Raw genomic sequence first — 25,047 nt, forward strand, 5'->3', positions numbered from 1 at the left:
AGACTAAGAATGCTCTCTGAGTATTCAGAGAATAAGGCTCGATTAGGTGAAAGATGGAGAAGTGATCACATACCTTCAAGCATGTAAGAGGATAAGTGTTCCTTAGGGTTCTGGGAATGGCAGTAAGGTGGACTATAAAAATACACACTCACAGGTTATCTACAGGTCCAGTCTCTACAGCTTGGATTTCCGATCCTTGACTCAATGGTCCCCTTGGACCCCTTCCTCCAGCCCAGACACTATGCTACCCTGACGGCCTCCCATTTTGATGCTTATCTGCTGCTTTAATCAGACCTCTGGCTCCTTCCAGGACAATGTATTAGAGGCAAAAATGAAAATGAGGTAAATATTTGCTTATAACATCCTTCTACACTTCAAGCCAATCCTACCCTGCCCCACCCCATCCTGCAATATCTCCTTTTCTTTCAAGTTTGTAAAAGAAAACCCAGGATTTCACTCTTCAGCATTTGTCACATGGTCACATGGGCAACCACGGAACCTCAGAGGCTGGGACCTACATTTCATTAAAAGCCATTTTAAATAAATAAAAGAGTTAACCCTTTCTTGTTCCTTTCTAAGCCTGTGGGAATGGAAGTGATGACTGGTGAAGAAAATTGCATTTGGTTATTAGAATTGCTTGTTAATAATAAAGTATCAGTAGAATTGGAGGGGAAAGGTAATACACCAATAAATATGGGGACATATTTAAGAAGAACTAAGTTCCAAATTTATTTATTTAAGCACTGTTTCAAAGAATTGTTCCCTTCCATTACCCTCAAAGGTCTACCTTTACCAGGGAAGGTACACAGCTGACTGTACTGTTCTCTACTGAATTGAAGTCTGTTTCCAATGCCAAATAGAAGCTTGTGGTTTAACAAAAACAGTGAGATTTAGGGACACCAGGTCTGCTTTGGAGGGGTGGCCTTAATACTGACTGAATCACTTTAAGAAAACCACTTCCCCTCCAAGTGCCTGACTTCTCATCCAATGAAATAGGGCTAATAAACTATTGGGAAGCATAAATGAGATGATGTGGACAAAGCACACAGGAGGGGTTAATTAGCTGAACTAAATGTCCGCGTGGGTAGAGGCATTAGAAGTCACCCAGCCCAACCTTCCAATTTCAGTTCTCCAGCCTCTGCATGATGTTTGTGGTGAAGGGAAACTTACCACTTCTCAAGGCAGTCCACCCACTTTGAGACTCTAATGGTTATAAAGACATTTCTGGAGGGAGCTGCATTTCTTTCCCTTAATTTTAATGCTCTGGCCTCTGTTTTGGCTTCTGCACCAGAAGTGAGAATAAGTCTTAGTGGTCCTGCATAAGAAAGCCATTGAAATACTTTATTTATTTGGCCATCCAGTGGATGGTAGTTGCAAGCCTCCTGTGTGTAAGTATACAGAACCACAGAGAAGTGAGGGATAGGTCCAGATCTCTTGTTTAGCAGGCTGGTTGAGAGGGGTGCCATCAGCCAAGATAGGGTGCAGAGGAGGAAGAGCAGGTTCATATGGGAGGAAGGTGAGGCGTTCAGTTTGAGATGTATTGCTTTGGAATGGCTGAGGGTTGCCCAGATGGAGATGGTAGGTTAACAGTGGACATGTGAGTCCAGAGCTCAGGAGGAGGGTTGGGTCTAAAGGTACAGATTTTGGAGTGATCAGAACATCAGTAGTGGTAGGAGTTGAAAATGCAGCTGAAATTGTCCAGGGAGGAAATGAGAACTCAGGGTTTAAGAGGCAAACTATAAAATCTAGTCAAAAAAGCAAAAGAGGATAAAAGTGGTTACAAAAGTATATTAAAGGGCTCCAGAGAGAGGAGCTCAGAGAAAAGATTAAAACCAAGTGTTAATTAAAGAGGTAAGAAGAAAACCAGGAAAGAAGTAGTGTCAGTAAAGCGGAGAATAGTGTTTCATAAAGGAGGAACTGGTCAGTGTCAACTGAATTAAGTATTGAAAAGTTTCCATTAGATTTAGATGCAGAGGCCCACTGGTGATCATGGCAAGGGAATTTCACTGGAGGTCTGGAAATCAGATTGCACAGACCATTGAGGAATTAATGAGAGATTAAAGAAGTGAAAATAGCTGATATAGACCAAGTTTTCAGGTAATTTGTTAAGGATATGAGGGCAAAGGGATCTTAATTAAAGAAGGGTAAGGTATGGACATGGTGGAGAGACCAGATACAGACGGGGGAGAGGCTGAAGGCGGAGGGGAAAGGGTATATGCATAAGTGTGATCATTAAAAACGCGAGAGACAGTCTCCTGAGACCAGGGGGAGTTTTCTCAGGGGCAGGAAGGAAAGAGCACGGGCTGGATGTGGAAACAGGGAGTTTGTGAGGGAGTAAGACTGAGGAAGTTACTACTGATTCTCCCTGTGAAGAAAATATTAAGGCCCCCAGCTTGGAGGGATGGAGAAAGTCATGTGTTCCAGCCTGCGTGGCTGATGAGTTTGGAGACCATTTACCTGCAGGTGCCCCCATACAAATAGATGGGTAGAGTTTTTCTTTCATGGAAATGCTTGGCAGCCAGGAGATAAGGGCAGAAAATGCAGGTGGTTGAACTTACTTGGAGTAGGATTTTGGATGGTGGGAACAGCAAAAGGAAAGGGGATAAGGGAGTTTATAGTACTGGCAAAGGAACAGATGAAGCTATGGCCCATAGGGGTGTGGGGTGGAAGAAGGATGTGAAGGTAGCTACTGTCTTTCCTGCAACTCTCTCCCACTAACTTCTCCTTCTTGGATCCTTGCTTTGGGATACGTTGCTTGGCACCATGTGTTGCCCAGAGCAGCACACAATAGTCTAGATGTGTGGGCCTAGTACAGACAGTCAACACTCTGTTTCTGGGCCTGCTTAATAGTCACACCCCAGTGTGGATGCACACTGTGGTAGAGTCAAATGAACTGCCTACATCTTTTACACAGAGCCCCCTATTAAAGCACGTTCCTGACCATCCTATAATAAATGCAGTTGATTTTTTCAGACATAAGTATAGGACCTTCATTTGAGCCCCTTGGCTGACTCTTCCAAGATCTGGCCTATCCTGTAAGTCTAGATTCTGATACTGGTGTGAAATGAGGTCACTGTGCTTCCCAGATCTGGGTCATGATCAAAGGAATAAATATGTCATCCATATCTTTATTCAAGTTGGTGATAAAAATGTTGAACAGGAGAAGGACAAATCCAATAGCAGAACTGTGTGACTCTCATTACTAGAAAACCCTCTCTAAATGGACACCAATCCATCAACCCCTTTGTACAGCATTTAGCCAGTCAGCTACAAATCACCAAATGCTGCTACTGTGCAGTCCACATTTCTCCATCTTGCCCACAAAGATCTCACAAGGGATCATCCAAACACCTTGCTGAAAAGTCCAGATACACTATGTCAACAGCTTTCCCATGATGTACTGGTCTAGTAACCTTATCCCCATTGGATAAAAACACAATGCGCTTTTCTTTGCTATGTCTTATTACACCTACGGCCAGATGGAAATTGGTTTATGACATTTTACGGCTTTATAACATTTCCTGTCTCACCATGACATCACTTTTCCCCAAGCCTAGAGCTTCAAAAGGCCACAAAGGTGTTAAGAACTCAGTTTCTAAACCTTCCTCCTACTCCACTATATCAGGTTACCTGATCTCCCAGGCTGGTTAAAATAAAGAATGTTAGCCTAATAATGAGACTCTAACAGAAAAGTAACTCCTTCAAATGGGGGGGCCCTATATGGAGACCCCCTCTTTGTCTTGTCTTGGAGCTACCACCCAGTTGCCCTAAAAGGCAGTTTAAATTTTATTTCCTTGAATCTCATTTTGAAAGTAGAGCCAAATATGGTTGTATCTGAGCTTTCCTGATTATCTCTGAAGTCTTGGAATTTTAAATCTCACACGCTACGCATTCAGTCACTTAAAAGAAAGCCGTAAGATGAGAAACATGTAACTCAGAGATCAACAATAACTCTGAGTGAAAAACACCACGGTGTTTATGAAGGGTATAATCCCTAATTACACCGAGAGTGACACCTCTTTCCCAGGCAACACTCCTTAGAAGCTGCCAATACGTTAAACAGAAATAGTTTAGTCAATCCATCAACATCTGCTTACTGCCCACAGCTGGGACACAAAGAGGTGAAAAGTATGGCTAGGTGCCCTCAAAGATTTTGCAGTCTAGTTTAGGAGGGGGTTAAAAAAAAGAAAAAAAAAGCACTGTCACCAAAAAGTTCACCAACCAAAGCATCCTGTGCTGGATGCCAAGTGAAGTGCGGGGCAGTAGGTGCGCCAGATGTTCTGGGTGAGGCTGCCAGTCAGGCGGCAGGAGAGGACAGTTTTTAAAGGGAATGAGACTTCACTTGGGCCTTAAGGGATGAACAGAATTTAAGCAATGGGTAGATGGGCTCCTGAGTAGGAGGTGTGGAATAAATGTGTATAGCTAATGTAGACAAAAGAAGTCAGATCCAAATCCCCTCTCACTTCTCAAATATAAAGAGGAAAGCCTGATGCTCAACTGGGAAATTAACAAAGAAACACCTGACTCTGCCATACAGGGTCTGTGCCTCCCATCAAAGCTCAGCCAAGGTCACGTAGGGATCGATGTCCACTAGATTAACAAGATGCTCCTATGAAAACTAATAAACTATTATACGCAGCACAAATTTCATTAAAATCATCCACTGCAATTTAAGTTTTGAGACTAATGGATTTTTCTAAGAATGAAACAACATATGCCACAGAGGTAAAACCCAGAGGAGGAGGAAAACAAGTAGTGGTTTGCACCACTGGCTCCACATTAGAACCACCTGGGGGGAGGGGTGGTGTTCAATAAAGACCAACTCAAAGACACCCGCTAAAGCTGTACCTCCTACCCATTACATCACAATCCCTGGGGTATCAGCATTTAAATTAAAAATACCAGTGATTCGGGATGCCTGGGTGGCTCAGTGGTTGAGCGTCTGCCTTTGACCCAGGGCACGATCCCGATCCCTGGGTCTGGGATGAATCGTGGCCACATTGGGCTCCTGCAGGGATCCTGCTTCTCCCTCTGCCTATGTCTCTGCCTCTCTCTCTCTCTGTCTCATGAATAAATAAATAAAATCTTTAAAAAAATACCAATGATTCTACTTCATTCTCTCAACAAATTATTCTGAGTGCCTATTATAGGCCAGCACTACTCTAAGTGTTAAAGATACAAGAATGAACCAAGCAGACCCCTTTCAAAAAACTACCCTCATAGATTTTACATTATAATGAAGTCGAGCAAGCAGAAAAGCAAATTAAATCAGTAAAATATATGACATGTTAAAAAACTGACAATGTGCTAAGGAGAAAATAAAGCTGAGAAGGGGGATATGAAGTCTCAGGCTGGGGTAGGGTGGCACAGAAGGTTTCATGGAAGGTGACATTTAAATCAAGAACTGAAGGATGTAAGGGAGCATCTCAGCTACATGAGAGAGGAACACACCAGGCAGAGGACACAGCAGGTACAATGGTCCTGAGGCAGAAACATGCTGGTGTGGCTGGAGCTGAGAGGGAAAGGAACAGAAATGAAGAAGTCAGAAAGGGAAGGGCGTAGTAGGCTATGTAATGATGAGTCTGGCTTTTATGTTGAGTGAGATGGGACGCTCCTGGGAAGGTCTGCACAGAGAAGTGACATGATCTGATTTACAGTTTTATGATAATCACTCTGACTGCTCTGTTGAGAATACACTATCAGGGCAAGAGGCAAGATAGCAATTGAGCAATTCTCAAAATAGTCCAATTGAGAGATGAGGACAACTTGGATGAGGGGAGAGACAGTACACAATGGTCAGATTCTGGGTATATTCTGGAGAGCTACAGAAACAAAGTATCTGGAAGAAGCAGGGGTGGAATCCAGAATTTGGTTTTAGATGTTAATGTGTGAGATGACCATTAGACAGTGGAGATGCAAGTAGATAATTATAGATGAAGATAATTATAGATGAAGATAGATGGGTGCAAACTCTTGGCTTATGGATAGCATTTAAAGCCACGCGGATGACTGACATCACAGATAACAATCACAGAAAGAAAAGACAAGAAGCACAAGTAATAACCCCTGGGCCCTCCAGCATAAAGAGGTCAGTGAGAAGACAGGCAGCCAAGAACACCAGGAAGGAATGCAGACTGGTGAGCAAGGAGGAATGTCTATAGACTATGGTGTCCAGAGAGTTATGGGAAGGAAGCCTTCCAAGACGGGCCTAACTGTGTGCATCACATGCTTTGAAGGAGCAAGGAGAAAGCTGAGAATTGGTCCTTGGATTCAGCAATGTGGACCTCATTAGTGACCCTGATAGCCTTGAGAGCCAGTTCCAAGTCTCCAACAGAAGTGGGGTTCATGAGGCTTACCATGGTCTTGAAGCAATGCTTTCTCCATTGTCTCTCCCTTGTCCCAAAAGACAGTTAAATAATTTGATAGGATTGATAATTCAAGGCAATCTGAATTTTATTTATTTTTATTCCCCATGCATAGAATATGAAATGTTTATATCTTTTCTCTCTATGTGGCACACGTTAAGTAAATATTAATTGGATGGAAAAAAAAAAGAGTTTGCAGCAGATAAAGTATAAGCTCTAGGAAAGAAGTGAGCAAAACTGATAATACTACCTCCTTCAAACGTTTGCTGAGCACTCAGTTTTCAGTAGCTTTATGGGCAGCTACCCACCTCCCATGTGCAGCATCCACCACTGCTAGCAAAGCTCATATGCTGTGTCAAGTTGAAAATGGAGAACAGCAGTTGAGAAAGAGTCATTAAAAATAAGTAAGTCCTGAGCACCTGGTTGGCTCAGTCAGAAGAGCATGCAACTCTTGATCTTGGGGTTGTGGGTTTGAGCCCCACGTTGGGTGTAAGGATTACTTAAAAATAATTAAATAAATAGACTTAAAAAAATTTTAAATAAACAAAAAATAAATAAATAAGTCCACTATCCAAGCACATAGGTTTCAGCAGGGATCACACAGAAGTGCTTCTTGATCCAGCAAATGCGAATTGCGGTGGGTGGTGATATTCCACGTTGGAACCGCACATACAATCCAACCTGGACTTCACTGTGACTACCCACCTGTCTATTAGCAAGAGCAGTGAGCAGTCCCTCTTTGGTTTATGATAAAAATAAAGGAGACTGCCTCTGAGTGACATTTTACACGCACAACCCTCCAGGCAAAGTTCTGGTTACCACAGCAAGCCCCACTCATGACAGACAGCAGAGACAAAGCACATGACATATCAAATAGCCGCAGTCCTGCCTTCCTGCAGGAGCGCGGTTATAGTTGCCAGATACACTAATCAGCCGCTACAGCCCTCTCTGCAAATAAAAGCCCAACCTACTTTTGTGGGTCTTGGTTATTCTTACAATTACTATTTGCCTGAAATAGTAGCTTTTGTCTGATGTTTACTTATTGGGATGCTGATGTAACTCTCAAGATGGAACTTATTTTTAAAAGGAGGTCCAACACCGGGGAAGGAAACAAATAGCTGCTTTCTCACTCTCCCTACTCTGCAACATTAGCAGAAATTTCTTGGTGTCCCACATCTGGCAAGAACCCATCCTTAGGCCTCTTGTGCGGCTGGCCCAGAGAAATGAACCAGTCTCTTACTTAGCAAGACCGAATAGAGAGGGTCTTGCACCAACCAATCTAAAGATGGAGTCCATGTTCTTACCGTAGGGTTCTATCAACGAGGAAGAGATGTGGAAGCAGAAAATGCCAAGCTGAGGAAAATGTTGGCGTGTAAGGAAATGCTGGTGTCCAGGAGGACGGATACTGCAGGGCTTCTTATGAATGCAAATTCTACCTTTGCATCAAGGACACATAAAGGACATGGTCATTTACGCTCTTCCAGGATGGGTTCAAGGAAGAGGGTTTAAACCACTGAGTCTCCAGATAGATCAGAAAAAGTCACGAGCCTAAATGCCCAAATGGAGAAAAAGGAAATAACTTATTAGCTTCTCAAGCTTAAGCTCCAGGACCAACTTTTCAGAGAAATAGTACATTTGGAATCTGAGTAAGTACATCTTTTCCCTGTGTTTTCCCAAACTGTGTTCTAGGTTTATGAGCAGAAAAATGAATCAGAAAACTCAGAGCTCTGTAGAGAGTTAGGGATCCCGGAAGTTCCTACTTCTCAGAGATTCTGTATGGAATAAAGTTAAGAGCACAGGCTTAGAAGACAGAGAGATCTGGATTTAAATTCTTGCTCCAAGTCTTAATAGATGTGTAACCTGGGGCGAATAATTTAAACTTTTTGAGCTTACTTTCCATCATCTGTAAAATAAGGATAACTGGGAACAGTGCTAAATCTGTTCAACAGCGGTTTGTTGAATTTCTACTGTATATAGGGCACTGTTGTTGGCACTAGAGATACAGTGAACAGGATCCCTGTTTTTTTTTTTTTTAAGGTCCCTGTTTTGATGAAGCTTGCATTCCAACAGGTGAGACAACCAACAAAAATAAATAAATCAAAACTCTGTTTCATACAGAAAAGGAGTAATGTGATAGAGTGCTTGGGGGAGGCCATTTCAAATTATACAGTTAGGGAGGCGAAGGCCTCTGCAGGTCTGGGGTTTGCAGCACTGGCAGAGGTAAGGCCCTGCTCTGGGATACAGCTTGGTACATTCCAGAACCGAAAGGACAGTATGTCTGCCCACAGAGAGTAAAGGCGATGAGTCATAGCCAAAGAGGTCATCTGAGAGGCAGTTTGGGGGAAAGGGCCTGGTTGTATTCAAATGGCAATGAGAAATCCCCAGTTGTAAGCTATGAGATGACATGACTTGATTTGTGTCTTTATTTATTTTTTATTTACTTTTTTTTTTTTTTTTTTTTTTGAGAGAGAGAGAGAGAGCTTGTGCAAGTGGTGGGGGAAGGGCAGAGAGAGGGAGAAAGACTATTAAGCATCCTCCATGCCCAGCATGGAGCCCCATGCAGGCTCAGCTTAGAGCTCAATCTTACAACACTGAGATTATGAGCTGAGCTGAAACCAAGAGTTGGACGCATAACCAGCTGAGCCACCCAGGTGCCTTCTGATTTGTGTTTTTAAAAGACCCCTCTGGCTTATCTGAGGAGAGGGACTAGGAGCCAAGAGTACTCTCCCGAGGCCCAGGCAGAGGACTACTGTGGTGACAACTCCAACCAGGTGGGCTGCTACACAGGTGGAAGGAGGGCCAACAGGATTACAGCTTTAGTTAGTGGTGTGAGGAAAAAAAGAAGAATGAAGGTCTTGAGATTTGTGGAATGAGCCTTTGGGTAGATGGTGGTACCATTTACTGAGCTGGGAGAAGCAGAAGGAAAGAACTAGCCAGAAAGAGAAATATCAAGGATCTTTTTTGATCAAATTAGGTCTGAGATGCTTGGAGCTCTGGAGATGTCAAACTGACAGTGGGGTATAGGAGTCTGGGACTCCGTGGAGAGATCAAGCCTAAAGACATAAATTCGGAAGCCAAGAGTACATAGATGGTAGGTGAAGCCTTGAGGCAGTAAGATCTCCCTAGGAAGGAGAATAGCTAGAGAGAAGACCCAAGGTCAAGTCCTGGGGCAATGTCATAAAACAATGAATATTAGTTGTTGTTATTTTCGGTACACTGGGAAGGAGAGCGTTGGCCAATTATTGTTGCAAGCAACATTTTATCCATCCATCTACCCACAGATCCAAGCATCCATTCATACCACAAACAATCACTGAGCATGTTAATGAGAGACAGTAGAGAAAAGAATGTAATAATAGGTCAAGAATGTAAGTTCTGGAGCCAGACTACTCTATTTAAATCCCAGCTCCATCTGTGACCTTGGAGAATTTGCTTAAGCACATTGTACCACCATCTTTCCATCTGCAAAAGGGAATGTAGTGGGTTGAATGGTGTCCCCCCCAAAAGATATGTCCTTATCCTAGAACCTGTAAATGTGATCTTCTTTGGCAAAAGGGTATTTGCAGATGTAAATAAATTGAGCATCACAAGATGAGATCATCTCAGATTATCTGGGTAGCCCTAAAAGACAAGTGTCCCTATAAGAGACACACAAAGTAGAGACATGCAGACATAAGAGAAGACATGAACACACAAAGAAGAAAACAATGTGAAGACAGAGACACAGATTGGAGTGAAACAGCCACAAGGAATGTCAACAGCTACCAGAAGCTGGAAGAGGCAAGGAAGGATTCTTCCTAGGAGCCTCCAGAAGGAGCATGACCCTGCCAATGCCTAAATTTCAGACTTCTGGCCTCCAGAACTACGAGAGAATAAATCTCTACTGTTTTGAGCCACCAAGTTTGTGACAGTTTGTTTTAGCAGCCCCAGGGAATGGATTGAGGAGTAATAACAGTGTGTGCCTCACTGAGTCATGAGAATTAAATGAGTTAATGTATGTAAAGCATCTAGAACAGTGCCTGCCAAATAGGGGATATTCAAACAATTTTAAATTTAAAATTTTATCCATGTACTGGACACATCCATGTACTGGTACAGGATCCTGAAAAATGGGGGAAAAGACATATCATGTTGAGAAACCCTGAAAATAAAGATGGTGCCCACAAGCTGAGCAGGTGAGGGACCAGAAGGGGGAACGGTACTCGGATGCCACGAATTGCTGAACTCCGCTCCCCAGCATTCCCCAGTAAAGAAATCAATAAGCCTTACATCTGCTCGGGTTTTTGAAGATGAGTAATAGGTCCAGAGAAGGGTTAATGCAATCTTTTACAGTGTCTTCCTCTGCTTGCACCATCTCATTGCCTGCTCTCTCATGAGAGCCCATGTTGATGAGGACACTCTGAGCACATTTTCTGGGGACAGCTGTCTCTTCCTTTAGCCTAATGATATTGGGAATAACAGTGACCAGGGTGGGGAAGGGGTAGAGAGTGGGCAGTGGAAAACTGCGGAGGAAAACGATGCCAATTTTGTAGGCTGAGTGATTTTGTAATAATATTTGCATGGCCGCTTTAGCCTGGGAAGTTAATTTTCTTCACCAAGAGACCCATATAGCACAATCTAGTTTTACCCAAATCTCTATAAAATACACTGTGCCAAAAGGTGGGTGAGGGATAATCCAACTGAAACACAGCTGAAATCTGACATTTTATAAGTGTCCATTGGCCAACACAAAAATGGAAATCGCTTATTGACCTCTTGCTTTATTAAACTTTGCTCTGTTCTCATCTTCACAGGTAGATTAAAAAAAAACAGGGATCCCTGGGTGGTGCAGCGGTTTGGTGCTTGCCTTGGGCCTGGGGCGCGATCCTGGAGACCCGGGATCGAGTCCCACGTCGGGCTCCCTGCATGGAGCCTGCTTCTCCCTCTGCCTGTGTCTCTGACTCTTTGTCTCTCTCTGTGTGACTATCATGAATAAATAAATAAAATCTTAAAAAAAAAAAAAAAAAACATTCAAACACTCGAAGAGAATTAGTGATTATATTTGATCACCTGCATGCAAATATAAGTAGTGTCAGGGGTGAGGAGCATTACTACAGGGTGTTCAAACTTGTAGGCACCAACCCAAGATACTACGGTTAACCTGAAACACCCTTGCCTCTCTACTCTTGGAAAACAGTCTTGGGGGATATGAGAATTACAGTACCATCCCAGGGCATGTACATGGGACAGGCAGGTTCATGTTAGACAGACATCTATAAAATTCTGGCCTTGGGTGAAAGGGAAAAAACGCCAGTGTTTCTTCTGTCTTCCCTCTAGGTATCCCAAGATCTTGTTCAGAGCAACTGTAGCCAGATAAGGCCCCAGGAAAGCAAAGCTCCCAGGCCTCTGCTTCCCTTCACCCCCTTCCTCTAGCTGCCCAGTGGCCTCCTTATAAGGCAGCCTAGTCCCCACCCCCTCACTGTCTACTGACTACACCATGATGCAAAGATACCCCGTCTCCTACTCTTTACCTGGCACAACTTCTACTCCCTCAGCAGGCAGGTTAGAGCCAAGGGGTTGACCTTGGACTCCCTAGCACTACACAGGGCCCTTGCTCATGGTAAGGGTCCTATTCTGCACTGTATCAGCGTGTCTTTATTTTTAGCAAAGCAGGTGACCACTCTCCAGAGGCCAGGACGACAGAGTGTACATGGATGATTTGGTGGCAGTAGCAGATTTCAACTCTAGTGCATGCAAAGCCGAGTACTAGAACTGCCCAGATGTTGATAAAAAGGAGACCACAAGTGGCTCCACTCAAATCCAACTCCACTGTTGCTAAAAACTTCAAAGGACACAGCCTGGGAATCTTTCTGTTAAGGGCCACATATACCATAGAAGCCTCACCTCATGAAGCTGTTAAAACCCCGTAGATCTTCCCTAAAATAAACTAAATTTACTTCAACCTAGAGGCAAAGAATTGGGTAGTACTCTCTCAAGAACTTGCAAATCCTTAGGAGTTTGTGATTTTTTTTTTCATCCTTGTGTGAATAGCTACACATTTCAGGCTGCTTCTCCATTCCCTTGCTATTATCTCGCTGAAAGCTGGTGACAACAGTGTGTGCAAAACTAGTTTTCTTTGCTATAAAAATTCAGTTCCCCAAGCCTTGCTTCTCCAAAACCTCTTCATGTGTCCTATAGTGCTTTACGAGCCAGAGAAACACTTTAAACCCTAAAAACAAATAATCCAAGAATAACTTAATCAGCCAGATGTTCAATGCTATCTGCTTTCATTGGACTGCTTCAGAAAGAGAGCTAATTCTTAAAGTTTCTGATTTTCTGCAAGTTAATAGTGTAGTCACTGTTCATTTAACGTGTTCACTGTTCACATAGGTAACACGCACATCAAGGAGCCAGGCGCTCTGAGAACGAGGATTGTTTCCCGGCCCCATTGAAAATGTGGGGTGGGGCAGCCCAGGTGGCTCAGCGGTTTAGCGCTACCTTCAGTCCAGGTTGTGATCCTGGAGACCGGGGATCGGGTCCCACGTCAGGCTCCCTGCATGGAGCCTGCTTCTCCCTCTGCCTGTGTCTCTGACTCTCTCTCTCTCTCTCTCTGTGTGTGTGTCTCTCATGAATAAATAGATAAAATCTTAAAAAAAAAAAAAAAAAAAAAGAAAGAAACTGTGGGGTGGAGAGGACTCCATTGGCATCGGAGAGAGGCCACAGCCGGGGCACACCTCTTCCCGGAGCTGGAGAGGCCTCAAAGACAAATGGGTCTTCTCCGCACACTTAGTGCCCTAACAAGCCATCTCTAGGCCCAGCCGCCTTATCGGACCACAAAGGGCCTCTTCAATGATTGACTTTTCAAACCGTAAATGCTCCCAGTGTTTTCTTGAACACATTTGTAAATAGAACACAGAACTCTTTAGGTCACAGGCAATTTGAGCCTAAGTCCGATGACCTACGTGCCTTCCAGTCCGGCCTCTGCCCAGAACTGCAAAGGAATTCTCTCTCAATTCCATCTTTTTCCCCATTTCTAGCATATGGATAGTATAATAAGACAAGGAATTTAAAAATTTTAAATGCCATCCAAGGATCTATCATTGTGTATGTGACCTATGCTTAGGCCCCAAGAACAACGTAATCGATATATGGACCATCCACGTAAAATCAATGAACCAACTAACAATTTGAGAAAATATTTTTTATACTTTGATTCCCTTAAAGAAACACTGTACACATTTTCGCCCAATATCATTTAATTTTGCACACATCTATTGAGGGTGCAGTAAATCAAATTAAGTGCTCCTTTTCCTCTGCTCTTCACTAACAGGGGAGAATATTTGTTTAATCTTTCTAAGCATAATCATTGATTCATTAAGAAAACTGAGGGGGAAAAATAAATAAATAAACAAACAAATAAGAAAAACGAGGGGGTACACAGATTTTCAATTCCTCTTCACCCACCGGCATCTGGCCCTATTGTCACTGAAGGCAACAGTTCTGCACACCTGGCCAACTGTAGATGTGATTCTAGTTCCTGTCGTGCTAGAATGAGGCAAATTCTCCACTTTTCCGAGCCTTTGGTTCCTCCAATGTGGGAATTAGCAAGTCTGAATGCATCCCCCTTTCCAAAGCACAGAGGAGGGGAGAGACTGCAGGATCTCCCTGCTTTGAGCCCTGGCAAAGAATGATGTGAACTACTCATGTATCCACCAAACAAGCCAACAGATAAAAAGGCAGACATCCTGAAAGATTCCTTAAAGTGGGAAAGTGGGAGCAGGGAGGTGAGAGGCTGCTCCCAGGAGTCCAGAGCTTTTCATCCAAAGCTGAAAGCAAGCTTCGACGGGGGCCACTAAAAAGTCCTGCTTTGTACACTCGCGGGGCTGTCACGGACTTTGACAATAGGCTCATTCACTTCTCAACACACTATCAGAAGGACCCACTTACTAACCTGTAGCAGACGCTGTCTTTGAGGAACCTGCATACATACCTCAGTATCTTTTCTCATTCCCCCCCGAGAACAACCCTGGGAAGCAGCTATTTTACCAATCTTGCACAAGAGGAAACCGGGGCTTCAATATTTCTAATGATCTGGCCAGTGAGAAGTTTTCTGCACTGCTAGGACTCCAGCCAAAGCCTCTGACCCCAATCCCAGAAATCTTCCTTTCCCTCTCGGCGCTGCCTCGGCTGGTGCCAGGCACCAGGTTCACTGGCCCGGCTGCCAGCAGCACTTCCACTTGCCCCAGGCCCCAGGCCCCAGCAGCGGGCACCTCTCCTGTTTGACCAAGACATCACTTCCCTCTACTGCACTGCAGGCTCCCTCTCCGGCGCCTCTCCCAACCCCTGCTTCCCTCCTACCTTCCCAGGAGGGGAGATGCCAGCTTTTTTCTTTCCCTGCACCTGCTTCTTCTGTTCACCTCTGGCTTCCTCCCTCCCAAACATCCCTAATCTTGTCTTCGTTCTCTCCCACTGCTCATGTGTTTACCAAACATGCCTGGGCAGGGGATTTGGGGGACATTCCTGAATAAGCCTTCCCACAACACTACCACCTCCTCAAAATACTCCCCAGATTATTTTTAACTGGCACAGTTCTAGATCCAGTGTCTATCCTCCAACTTCAATTGTCTTGGCAATCCCTCTCTCCTTCGTCCCTTGAACCATCCTTTCCAGACACTGTTCTCAGCCTTTGTCAAGGCTGGCCCTTCCCAGACACTCCTGCCTCTACCTGTCTGCCTACCTCCCTCAGGGGCTTGCCTACTGCATCCTACATGGCATTATGGAGACCCTTTTGAAGGCACAAGACAGAGGTTAAAAACTGACAAGTCTCCAAGTCTGTCCTGTTAGAGATTCAGCCTCTCTTTGAGTTTGGGCCTGACCTTTTGTGGGTTCATCTTCCTTGGGATGCTTTCTCTTGTGTTTGGGGCAGTAAGAAGGCCCTGAGGCCACATTCCAACAGAGGCATCTCTACCCCCTACACACACACACACACACACACACCATAGTCTAAGTTACATAGGCCCACATGATCTAGGCCAAAGGAGTATCTGCAGCTCTGTGTTATCTTGTCCAGCCTATGGGCCTGGAGCTTCCAAGTGAGGGTGAGGGTAACACCAAGTACAATTAGCTGGTGGTGAGGAGAGGGAGTCCTGGAGTGTTGCCTATGCCTCTCTCCCTGAGGAAGCTGCGGGTGGCTGGTGGAGGCTTTATCTGCACATGAATAAGATATGGTCCTAAAGAAACAGGCCCAGGGCAGCGTGATGAGTGTGCCAGACGGCTCCTTAGAGCAAAGTCCAAAGGTAAGACTGCTCAACTTGGGAGAGAGAGACAGAGGATCACAGAGGAGGCGGCCCTCGAGCTGGATCTTGAAGAGTAAGAAGTGGTTCATAAAAAAAAAAAAAAAAAAAAAAAAAAAGAAGAAGTGGTTCATCAGGAAGAGCAGGGAAGAAAGGATATTCTACGACCTCACTCCTCCCACTACCACCCCCCAGCAAATCAGCCTTGTAGAGGCAGAGAGTTTGACAGACAGCAGGAAGAAGCCTGAAGAAGCACATAGGATTTGGAATTTATTCTGCATCCTGGGACACACTGACAGGTTTCACAAGGACAGGTGACTGCTAGGCTTGGGACACTGAGTAGTGTGGGAAGAGAGAGGAGAGATCTGGAAGGATGTCTCCAGGTTGCTGGTTTGCTCAATGTTAAAAGCCTGAGTCTCCATTTCGGTCACCTGTGCATTCACACTCCTAACCTTCAGGTGATCTTTGCTGCTTCTTCACTCCAAATGCAAGTAGCGCCCATGCTTCAAGGTCATGCCTAATGAACTTTTCTTCCCACAGCTGCTGCCAGGCCTCCATTACCTCCTGTGCCCGACTTATTACTCTAACCTTCTCACTGGACAAGTCACCTCCCATCTCTCCCACAGATCAGACTCATCTCCCTAAAGCACAAAGCGACAATCCTTTGCTTAAAAATCCCAAATATTTCCCTATCAGCTGCAGACCTAAATTCCTCTAAGACCTCAGGCCAGCCTCTTCTCCCGGCATACGGCATACCCCCAGGCCACATCCACACTCAGGATCAACCCCTCAGCCCATTCCTTCTCCACCTACCTCGGTTCCCCACAGAGCCCTTCAGAGCTCCTCAGTCAAAAGTGACTTCTTTCTCCTCTGTACTTCTAAAGTGCTCGATGTGGACCACTCCTCAGGTACTTTATCCTTTAGATCATCCCTTCACCCAAACACAGGGCACCTGTTCCATGCCACACGCGCACTGGTTTGGGTCGGAGCTGTCAATACACTTATCTCACTTCTGACACACTGAAACTCTGACAGCAAGGAGGGAGCCTCCGCGCATCCCCAGGAACCTCGGAGGGCCTACGCACAGCAAACCACAGGTACTCCAAAAATAAAATGGTTGAAATGAATAGAGCGATTATCATAAGTTCCCTTAAATAGTAAACTGCCTTAAGTGCATGCAAAATCAATCCTAATGACGAAGATTTAAAGCATAATTCAATATTTCTCCCGGAGCATATGAACTATGTCAAGGGAAGGTGCATTTATATACTTTGCATGGTTCTGATTCCTCCCCTCCCGGCACATTCCCGCACCCCTCCACTCCGTCTGCCCACCCCCCTGCAGCTCTCACACCACTATGTGGTTATTAGCGGAGCAGCAGTCCTTAGCCCGTGTCTAATGGAAGAAGGAACTGATGAAGCTAGAACAACCACCTACTGTCAGGGGTGTGTTCTGAGGCATTCCACGCGCCCCCGCAAGCAACCCTCCCACGCCACACCTGCCGGCCTAGACCTACTTGACCCGCACCCCGAAGCCACGGTGGGGAGGAGCCGGCCCGAGTCCGGAGCAGGCTGGCCCGGGAAGGGCCCGCAGCGCTGAGGGCCCAGGGCAGCTCTCTCCAGCAGCAGGTCCACGGATCACTTTCTGCAGCCCCTCAGGGACCCCCTCGGGCAGCTTCATGGTGCTTTGTCAAGGGAACGCGGCCAGCCAAAGCACCCCAACCCTGCTGGGCCAGCTGCAGGGCACAGATGCACCCCCCCCCCCCCCCCCGGCCTCCACCTCCAGGGAATGCCCTCGAGCCCGCCGCCGTGTCCCCTGCACACTCCGGCGTCTCTTATCAAGGTCTCTGCGCCGAGCAGGCCTCTGGGGACGGGCTTCTGGCAAACTCCAGCCGGGGACCCTGGACCCTGCCCGGACTCAAGCCCAGCAGCCCCAAGCCCTGCAGCACCCACCGCGCACCTGGGGGGGGGGGAGAGGGAGGGAGGGAGGAGGGCGACCGCAAGGAACCGGGCCAGCTGTGGGGAGGCGCTCGACTCCCGGGGGGACGCGGGGTTCCCTCCCGAGGACGCTCCGGGTCTCCCCGGGAGATGCCGACCCTGCCCCACAGACGTCCTTGCCTTCTGCGCGCCTGCTCCGTCCTCCTTCCCCGCGTGTCCCCCGGGCAGGGAGCCGGCGGCCGAGGCGGGCGCTCACGGCGCCCCGGGTCCCTGGGGCCGCGGAGGGGGCCCGGCGGCGGCTCAGGTGGGCACCGCGGGGCGCCGCTGGCCCCGTGCCCGGCGGGGGGGGGGGGGCGGCCGGGGACTTGGAGCCGCCCCACCCGGGGTCGCCGCCCGGCCCGCCGCCTCGCCCCGGGAATCGTCGCCAAACTTTCCCGGGCTCGCTCGGTCCCCGGGGCCGCGGGTCGCCCCCCGCCCCCCCGAGCCCCGCGCCCCGGGTCGCGGCGGGACGGTCGCTTCACCTGCGCGCGGCTCCGCCGAGCTCCCGCTGCTCCTCGCGCGTCCGGCCCCCGGCGCCGCCCGGCGGGTCCCCGCGCCGCCGCCGCTCCCGCCGCTCCCGCCGCTCCCGCTCCCGCTCCCGCTCCCGCCGCCGCCGCCGCCGCCGCCCCGAGCCGCCGCCGCTTCCCGCCGCCGCGGGAGGCGCAGTCCCGGGCGCCCCGGGCTCGGCGGGTCCCCGCGGCCGCAGCCCGCTCCTCGGCCGGCTCGCCCAGCTGCGCGGCGGCAACGGGGATCCGCGGAGCCCGGGGATGGGCGGGGATTCCCTCCGCCCTCCCCCTCCCCTCCCCTCCCCTCCCCTCCCCCCCTCCCTCCGGGGGCCGCGAGGGGCGGGAACTCCCCGCGCCGAGTGACAGGCCCGGGGGGCGGGGATCCCCCCGCACGGGCGGCCGGTGGGCGGGGATTCCCCCGAGCCGGGCGCCCCTGGGGGAGCCCCGGGCGCCGTCTCCGGGATGCTGGGGGGATGCTGGGGGATGCTGGGGGGATGCTGGGGGGAAGCTGGGGGGATGCTGGGGGGATGCTGGGGAGATGCTGGGGGGATGCTGGGGGGATGCTGGGGGGAAGCCGGGGGGGATGCTGGGGGGAAGCTGGGGGATGCTGGGGAGATGCTGGGGGGATGCTGGGCGGAAGCTGGGGGGATGCTGGGGAGATGCTGGGGGGATGCTGGGGGGAAGCTGGGGGATGCTGGGGAGATGCTGGGGGGAAGCTGGGGGGAAGCTGGGGGATGCTGGGGCGATGCTGGGGAGATGCTGGGGGATGCTGGGGGGAAGCTGGGGGGAAGCTGGGGGATGCTGGGGAGATGCTGGGGGGGATGCTGGGGGGATGCTGGGGGAAGCTGGGGGGATGCTGGGGGAAGCTGGGGATGCTGGGGGGATGCTGGGGGTGGGCGCGGGGCGCCCTCTAGGTGGGAACGCGGAGCCGAGCGCCGAGTGGCCGCTGCAGAGCCGCGAGGGAGCCGTGGGCGCCCCGCACCGGGACCCGCCGGGCCGGGGGCGGGGCCGGGGCGCCGAGCACCCACACCCCGCAGGCTTCGGCCTCCGCCTCCCGAGGCCCAGGCTGATTGCACGGTACGGCAATACGAGAATTTCCGGGGAACCCCACGGCACACCCCCCATGCTGCTTGATCCCCTAGTTAAGCTCCTGAGAGACCCCAAAGGCAACGTCCTGCGGCCCTGGGGTGCTGCTTCGGGGCCCGGGACGGGCAGCCAAGAGCCCCCCTCCTCCCCCCCCCCCCCCCCCCCCCCCGGGGACCCGCTGCCCATCGCCCTTGGCCTTATTCCAGGTCAGTCGAGGAACAGAAGCCTCCGGCTTTTTTGGATCCTTCATTCCCGTGGATTTTCAGGAAGCCCTTCAAATATTTTTGGTTCTTTTTTTTTTTTTTGTCATCCTTGTCATTCTGCCTACCACGGGGAGAGGATGATAAGAACATAATAGGGAGACTGCGCCTCTCTGCAAATTAAGCTCTCTTAAGAGGAAAAAGCTGGTCTTTTTCAAGGGCTAGCAGATAAGAGTTAAAAACATATGAAAAATTACAAAACCTGGGATAATGAATAGTTGAATAATGCTTTTGACATTTTCTGCAGCGCAGTAATTGGAAATCTTTGCTTTGGGGGGGGGGGTGGGGATGGGATGGGGATGGGGTGGGGCAGGGATCCCCTGCAGCTTTGCCCAGCAAGGCAATAAGCTCTGGTCTCTGGGAAGACCAGACAGACATAAATCACCTGCACAGATCGTGCAGAGCTGTCCCATAGCATCAGAGGGCGGCGGAGTCCCAAGGCATTTCGAGATGGTATTTTCGGCAGGGGTTGGGGTGGGGAAGTACTTGAATAGCTGTTCTTCAGCTTTTATAATTACCAGGCCACTGAGATCAATGTCTGCACAAATCCGAGCTTCCTATAGGATAAGCTGTGCAATCTCAGGCACCCAGAGCTTCTCTCTTCCTATCTGTAAACAGAGGAAATACCTACCACTCAGGATTGTGAGGATTGGCAGTGACACAGCTACTCAGCACAGCACTTCCGAGGTGCTCAATGAAATGGCAACCGTTACCCAGAAAGGTATCATTGGGACACCACAGAAAATCCTTCTAGAATCACACAGGGCTGGGGTTTCTGTTTGTTTCACAACAGTCCATCACTCTCTTCCTATCATCACATCAACCATGAAAAGGCGAAGCCTGTCTCCGCAGCCTCTGTACCCAGCACCAACCTCCATCAGCATCCGTCGAAAGCGTGCTGAATAAATGAATATATACAGGAACCTATCACTCAGACTGTGAGCACTGCTACTCCTTACCCAATCCACCCCCAACTCCTTCATTCCAGCCGGGTACTCCTAACCTGCAAATTGTTCCTCTGCCAGAATGACACAATCCTCACACTCCTGTGTCGGCTGAAATCCCAAACATCACCTCTTCTGGGAAGGCTTCTCCAATCACTGGCACCAGCACCAGGTTTCTTCTCCTGGATTAATCTTTCTGTAAGTTGCTAATATAACCCTTGTCGGGTTGTAGTAAATCACAGGAATCATAATGTTCCCTCACCACATGCTTCCAGTTTGGGAGATCCTGGAGCAAAGAGAACCTAGATCTTATTATTTGTGTTCCCCAAACCTAGCATGGCATAGTGCACAACCCCTAGTAGCTACTCAATAAATATTTGCTGGATTCAAATGAATCATTAAATATACAGATACAGATGTGATATGTGTTCTATATGCAGGCGTAAATATTACATACAAAAGATACTTACGTATATGTAATATGTTCTCATCTTTCTCCTTCAGACATGGCTCTGCTGACCAGCTTAAGATACTTCTAGTTTCAATCACTTTTCATCCGATATTTTCCAGATAGTTTTTGGCAAGTTCTTGCTGCTATTAATAGCTCACCTCTCAAGGGGTCAATCAAATGCATGGAAATTTTCTTTTGCCCTTGCTGTCTTGCCAATTTGGAAAGCTCACAACTGAGGGCACTCGTTTTCCAGTGTTTGAAGATCAAAATGTAAATTTTTCCTGCCCCCTTGTTAAATATTTAGTCACAGATTAGTACTTCTATCCAAGTGGCCATTTTAATTTATTGCTCATAATATATATGATTTGGCGAGGAGGTTGGATTTAGAAAATCTAAGGCTTGTAGGTAGGGACAAGAGAAGATCAAAATAATGAACTGAGAAAAAAATGTATTGTTCTGGGCCATAATCTACCAATGATAGGTAAAAGAATGCAGCCTACTTGAGGGGAGTCCCCAGAGATTCCCATGGGCTGCAGTGGCATTTGGTTTACCTCTGAGCTTTCTCCCTCTATGAAGAAGAGACTACCCCACCAGGCAACTGTACCTGAATTGGAAGTTTCATCACCAACTCCAGTGAAATCGTGAAGGTTGCTTCCCATCTTTTCAGGTGCTCTTCTAAGTGTGTTGGGAGGAGAGGGAGCCTTTGGCAACAACTGGCTCAATTCCCTTCCTCCTCCAAGCCTCTGTGGGTTCGTTTGATCTCCAAAACAAATTCTAGCTTCCCGTTTACCTAGCTAGTTAGCCTCCTTTTTCTTCCTCTGGAAATTCCTGGCCACTAACTCTTCCATTCAGGAACTCACATGGGAATGAGCCATCCCCTGACCAAGGAAAGGTTTAGAAAGAACAAGTGAGGAACAATGACACTAAAACATTAATTCACTGGATCCTAATTTGGAATGTGTTTGAAGTTCACCAGGAGATTTGAAAATTCAGATGCCCTGGCGTCAGCCCCTGAGATCATCAGATGCTGAGTCTGTAGGGCAGCTCTGGATGCTGCATTTCTAACCAGCACCCTATGATTGTGACTTGGGTGGCCCACAAAACAGATTTGAAGAAATACTGAAATAGAGTGACTTTAAAAATGGGAGGGGGCCCAAGTTAAATCATACTCTAGTGCGTGGTCACAGTGCTGATAGAATTTAGTTTAAACCTTGATGAAAATTTTGTAATATTTATTCCATCCTCAGACACATGTTGTATTAGCCAATACACAAAATGGACCCGCAGTTGATGTACGCTGTTTTAAAATACTTGTTTAGGGGAAAGATTTCAGTACTTTTCATCCTGTGTATACTGAAAAAGATGAGTTTCACTGTGTCCACGAGCATGACACTGGAACTTATGCAAATGTGTGTTTTGTGGTTTACAGTGTGGCACAGTATTATGGCACATGCAGAATTTATGGTTTTCTCGTAGGGGGCTGCCCCCTACTGAATATACTATCTCTCCTTCTATTTATTTAGATGGCTAAATCATCCATTATTTTATCTTTGACTCAGACTTCCATTTATACTATGTAAGCATGGTTGCCAGGGTAATTTTTTTTAATAAAATTTTTGGCAGGAAGAAATGAATTATATACTAGCAAGTACAGACCAGATATTGCTTATTATTTTTACAATTTATATAGATGATTCAATAATTCTGTCCAGTGCTGAATTACCCTGTGTACTCAGGGCACCGGTAAAACCAGGCTACGGGAGAGAGAGAGGTTCAGCTTTGATTAACATAACCAGTACTGTGCAATCAGCATATCGAAAGAGAAGCTATTTTCGTTCTACAGATGCATGGATTTTGCTTGCTAGTTGGCCAGTATCTTTATTTTTAATTTACACAAGAGACAGGACATAGGGATCTTCTTGGGGCTTGGGGCTTCAATCCTATTGGTTCGGTCGTAAACATTTTCCTTCCAGAAGTTGGGAAGCTCGCGTCCTCCCCCATTGGCTCTTCCAATTCAGTCAAATCATCGTGCATCTAAATTGGTAGACTATTTAGGTAAGATATTTTCTAGCTCGTCATTTTGTGCACAACAGATTCTCATTCCGAACTCCTATCTCCCCTGCTGATTATTCTCCTTGTTCAGTTCTGCTCTACTTACTTATGAAAAGGCATCATTCTAAGTCAATCATATGCTATTTTTACACCTTCATCAGATACTTCCACTTCCAGATATCTTCATTTAATAATCTCCAAAAAAGCAATTATAAAAATAAACATATTACTAGTCTCTCTCTTCTGCTTTGTGGCTGTTGTTCTTATTGCTGTTGTTCCCTTTTCCTAATTTTATGTCCCCTCCTTATTATCTCTTTTACCAACCTCAGCACCCGCCTTTACTGGGACAGCTAAAATGGACACGGAAATAAAAGCCGGGTAATAATGATACCCAGCCTGCAAAAGCCACAGACCAGGGCTGTGTTCTGCGGCCAATCCCGGTAACTCAGTGAAGTGTGGGGTTACCTCAGGCAAGCTTCTCTCAAATGAGGATAACAATACCAGGCTCTACAGATCTCATTAGAATCTCGAGTCCCCAGTGAAATCATAGATGCAAAAATACTTTGAAAAAAAGGTAAAGGTCTCCTCAAATGAGAGAAGGTGAGAGTAACAGCTCTTTGAATGGCAATTTCAGGTTGTCACAGAAAATACATGACTAAGATGATTTACATTTCATCTCAGTGTACAGCAAGAATCACCAAGGGCAGTAGATAAGGCAGTCGATAAATCATCATTAACAACTTATTTGCATGATGTATGAATTAGTGGGCCAAACATAAGAAATGCATTTTGGATCTCTGCGGTGTTCAGGAGTGATGTACTGGTCGATGAAATCCACAGGAAGCAGAACCTTTGAAGAAAGGATACAGTGGACTTGAAAAAGCCAGCCATTGCCCATTGGAAAATATGTAAGAACAGCTTAATTTTGTTGGTTTTAGCATATGCTAATAGCGACCTCCTTCTAATTGCCCAAGGGGTGGGTTCCTCTAAGTCTGCTCTTGAAAAGAGCCCCAGGGATCATGCCCTTGGCCCTGAAATGGTTGGCCTTTATTTAAGTCACAGGGTCCTTCTCATTTCTGGTTAATAGAAAACTATTAACAAATATTTAAATGCTCATTTTCTCTATTTGTTAAATATTTTTTCATGAATCCAGGGAGCAGCGAATCATCTTTTCTGCTTTACTGTGCACTTATCAACAAAGCAAATAACCTAAATTGCTTTTAAATAATTTGTTTTTGTAACTTAGACAATCAGACCACCTGGAAAGAGAGAAGAAACAAAACAACACACGATGAGAGCTCAGAATTCTGGAGCCCAAAGGAGATTCCTTAGGAACCAACTTGCCCTACTTTGGAAATCTGCCCATCATTTTAGAAATGCTAATTATGCCTATTTAATGCCTGGTTTTCACAATCAAGATGACGTATCTCAGGACACTGAGGATAGAGAGCCTGACTTCAAGGACTGAGGGCGTCCATGGTTCCCTTGCCATTGAAGTGTGCACACATATCTCTGCCTCGTGCCAGAGTAGAGGAAATATTCTCCAAAGAAGGCAGCAGACCAATAAATTAATTCCTTATGATAAATTCCAAATGCTCCTTAAAGAATGATGTTTTTCTTATTAAAGTCTTTTGAGACATGTACCATCAGTCAGAATGTCATGGGGCTTATCAATATTGTATCTCCAGCATGAATTTGTAAGAAAGTGTTTTTAGAGATCAAAAAAGTTCACAGAAAATGCAGTAATACAGAGAGTGTCATAGAGCAGAATTTTCCAAAATTTGCTTCTTTGGCATGCATATATTTTCCTAACAAAGACTCCATCTACTCCAAAACTGAACTCTTTTTTTTTTTCTAGAATTGCTCATTGTAAATCTCTTTCTGAAATTAAAGGGAATGGTCCCATAGATAGCATTTCACATTAGAATTTTCTGCTGATCCCAACCCGGGTAAGATAAGAGAGGTGCCTAGGATACAAAATATATGGAAGTGCTCACTCATTCTCTGGGCTGCGCCTAATCCCAACAGTGAGGACCGCCTTAATTTTGGGCCCCAAGCACCTCTCTTGCCTTGCCCTAGCCCTGGCCCTGGTTCTCTGACAAACACACAGAATGCAGAAAACACTTGAGCGGGTT

At 46.9% G+C, this 25,047-nt stretch overlaps 1 protein-coding gene and 1 long non-coding RNA gene across 4 annotated transcripts in view; one reads left to right on the plus strand and one right to left on the minus strand.

Annotated features, from left to right (window-relative positions):
- PDZD2 (PDZ domain containing 2) overlaps positions 1 to 18,184 on the minus strand; it is a 358,704-nt gene extending 340,520 nt beyond the window's left edge. For both annotated transcript variants that reach the window (XM_072824997.1, XM_072824996.1), the window contains exon 1: positions 18,096 to 18,184. The gene's annotated coding sequence lies outside the window, so the exon portion shown is untranslated. The remainder of the gene's footprint in view (positions 1 to 18,095) is intronic.
- Positions 17,401 to 24,659, plus strand: LOC140632699 (uncharacterized). Of its 2 annotated transcripts, XR_012030345.1 has the most exons (5): positions 17,401 to 17,479; positions 20,259 to 20,403; positions 20,491 to 20,607; positions 21,437 to 23,820; positions 24,159 to 24,659. It is a non-coding gene; the product is annotated as an uncharacterized lncRNA (long non-coding RNA). The 2 variants fall into 2 exon arrangements; XR_012030344.1 differs by having other exon boundaries at positions 20,491 to 23,820.
- The last annotated feature ends 388 nt before the right edge of the window (positions 24,660 to 25,047 follow it).

Source organism: Canis lupus, chromosome 4 (assembly GCF_048164855.1).
Source record: "Canis lupus baileyi chromosome 4, mCanLup2.hap1, whole genome shotgun sequence".
Taxonomy (NCBI): domain Eukaryota; kingdom Metazoa; phylum Chordata; class Mammalia; order Carnivora; family Canidae; genus Canis; species Canis lupus.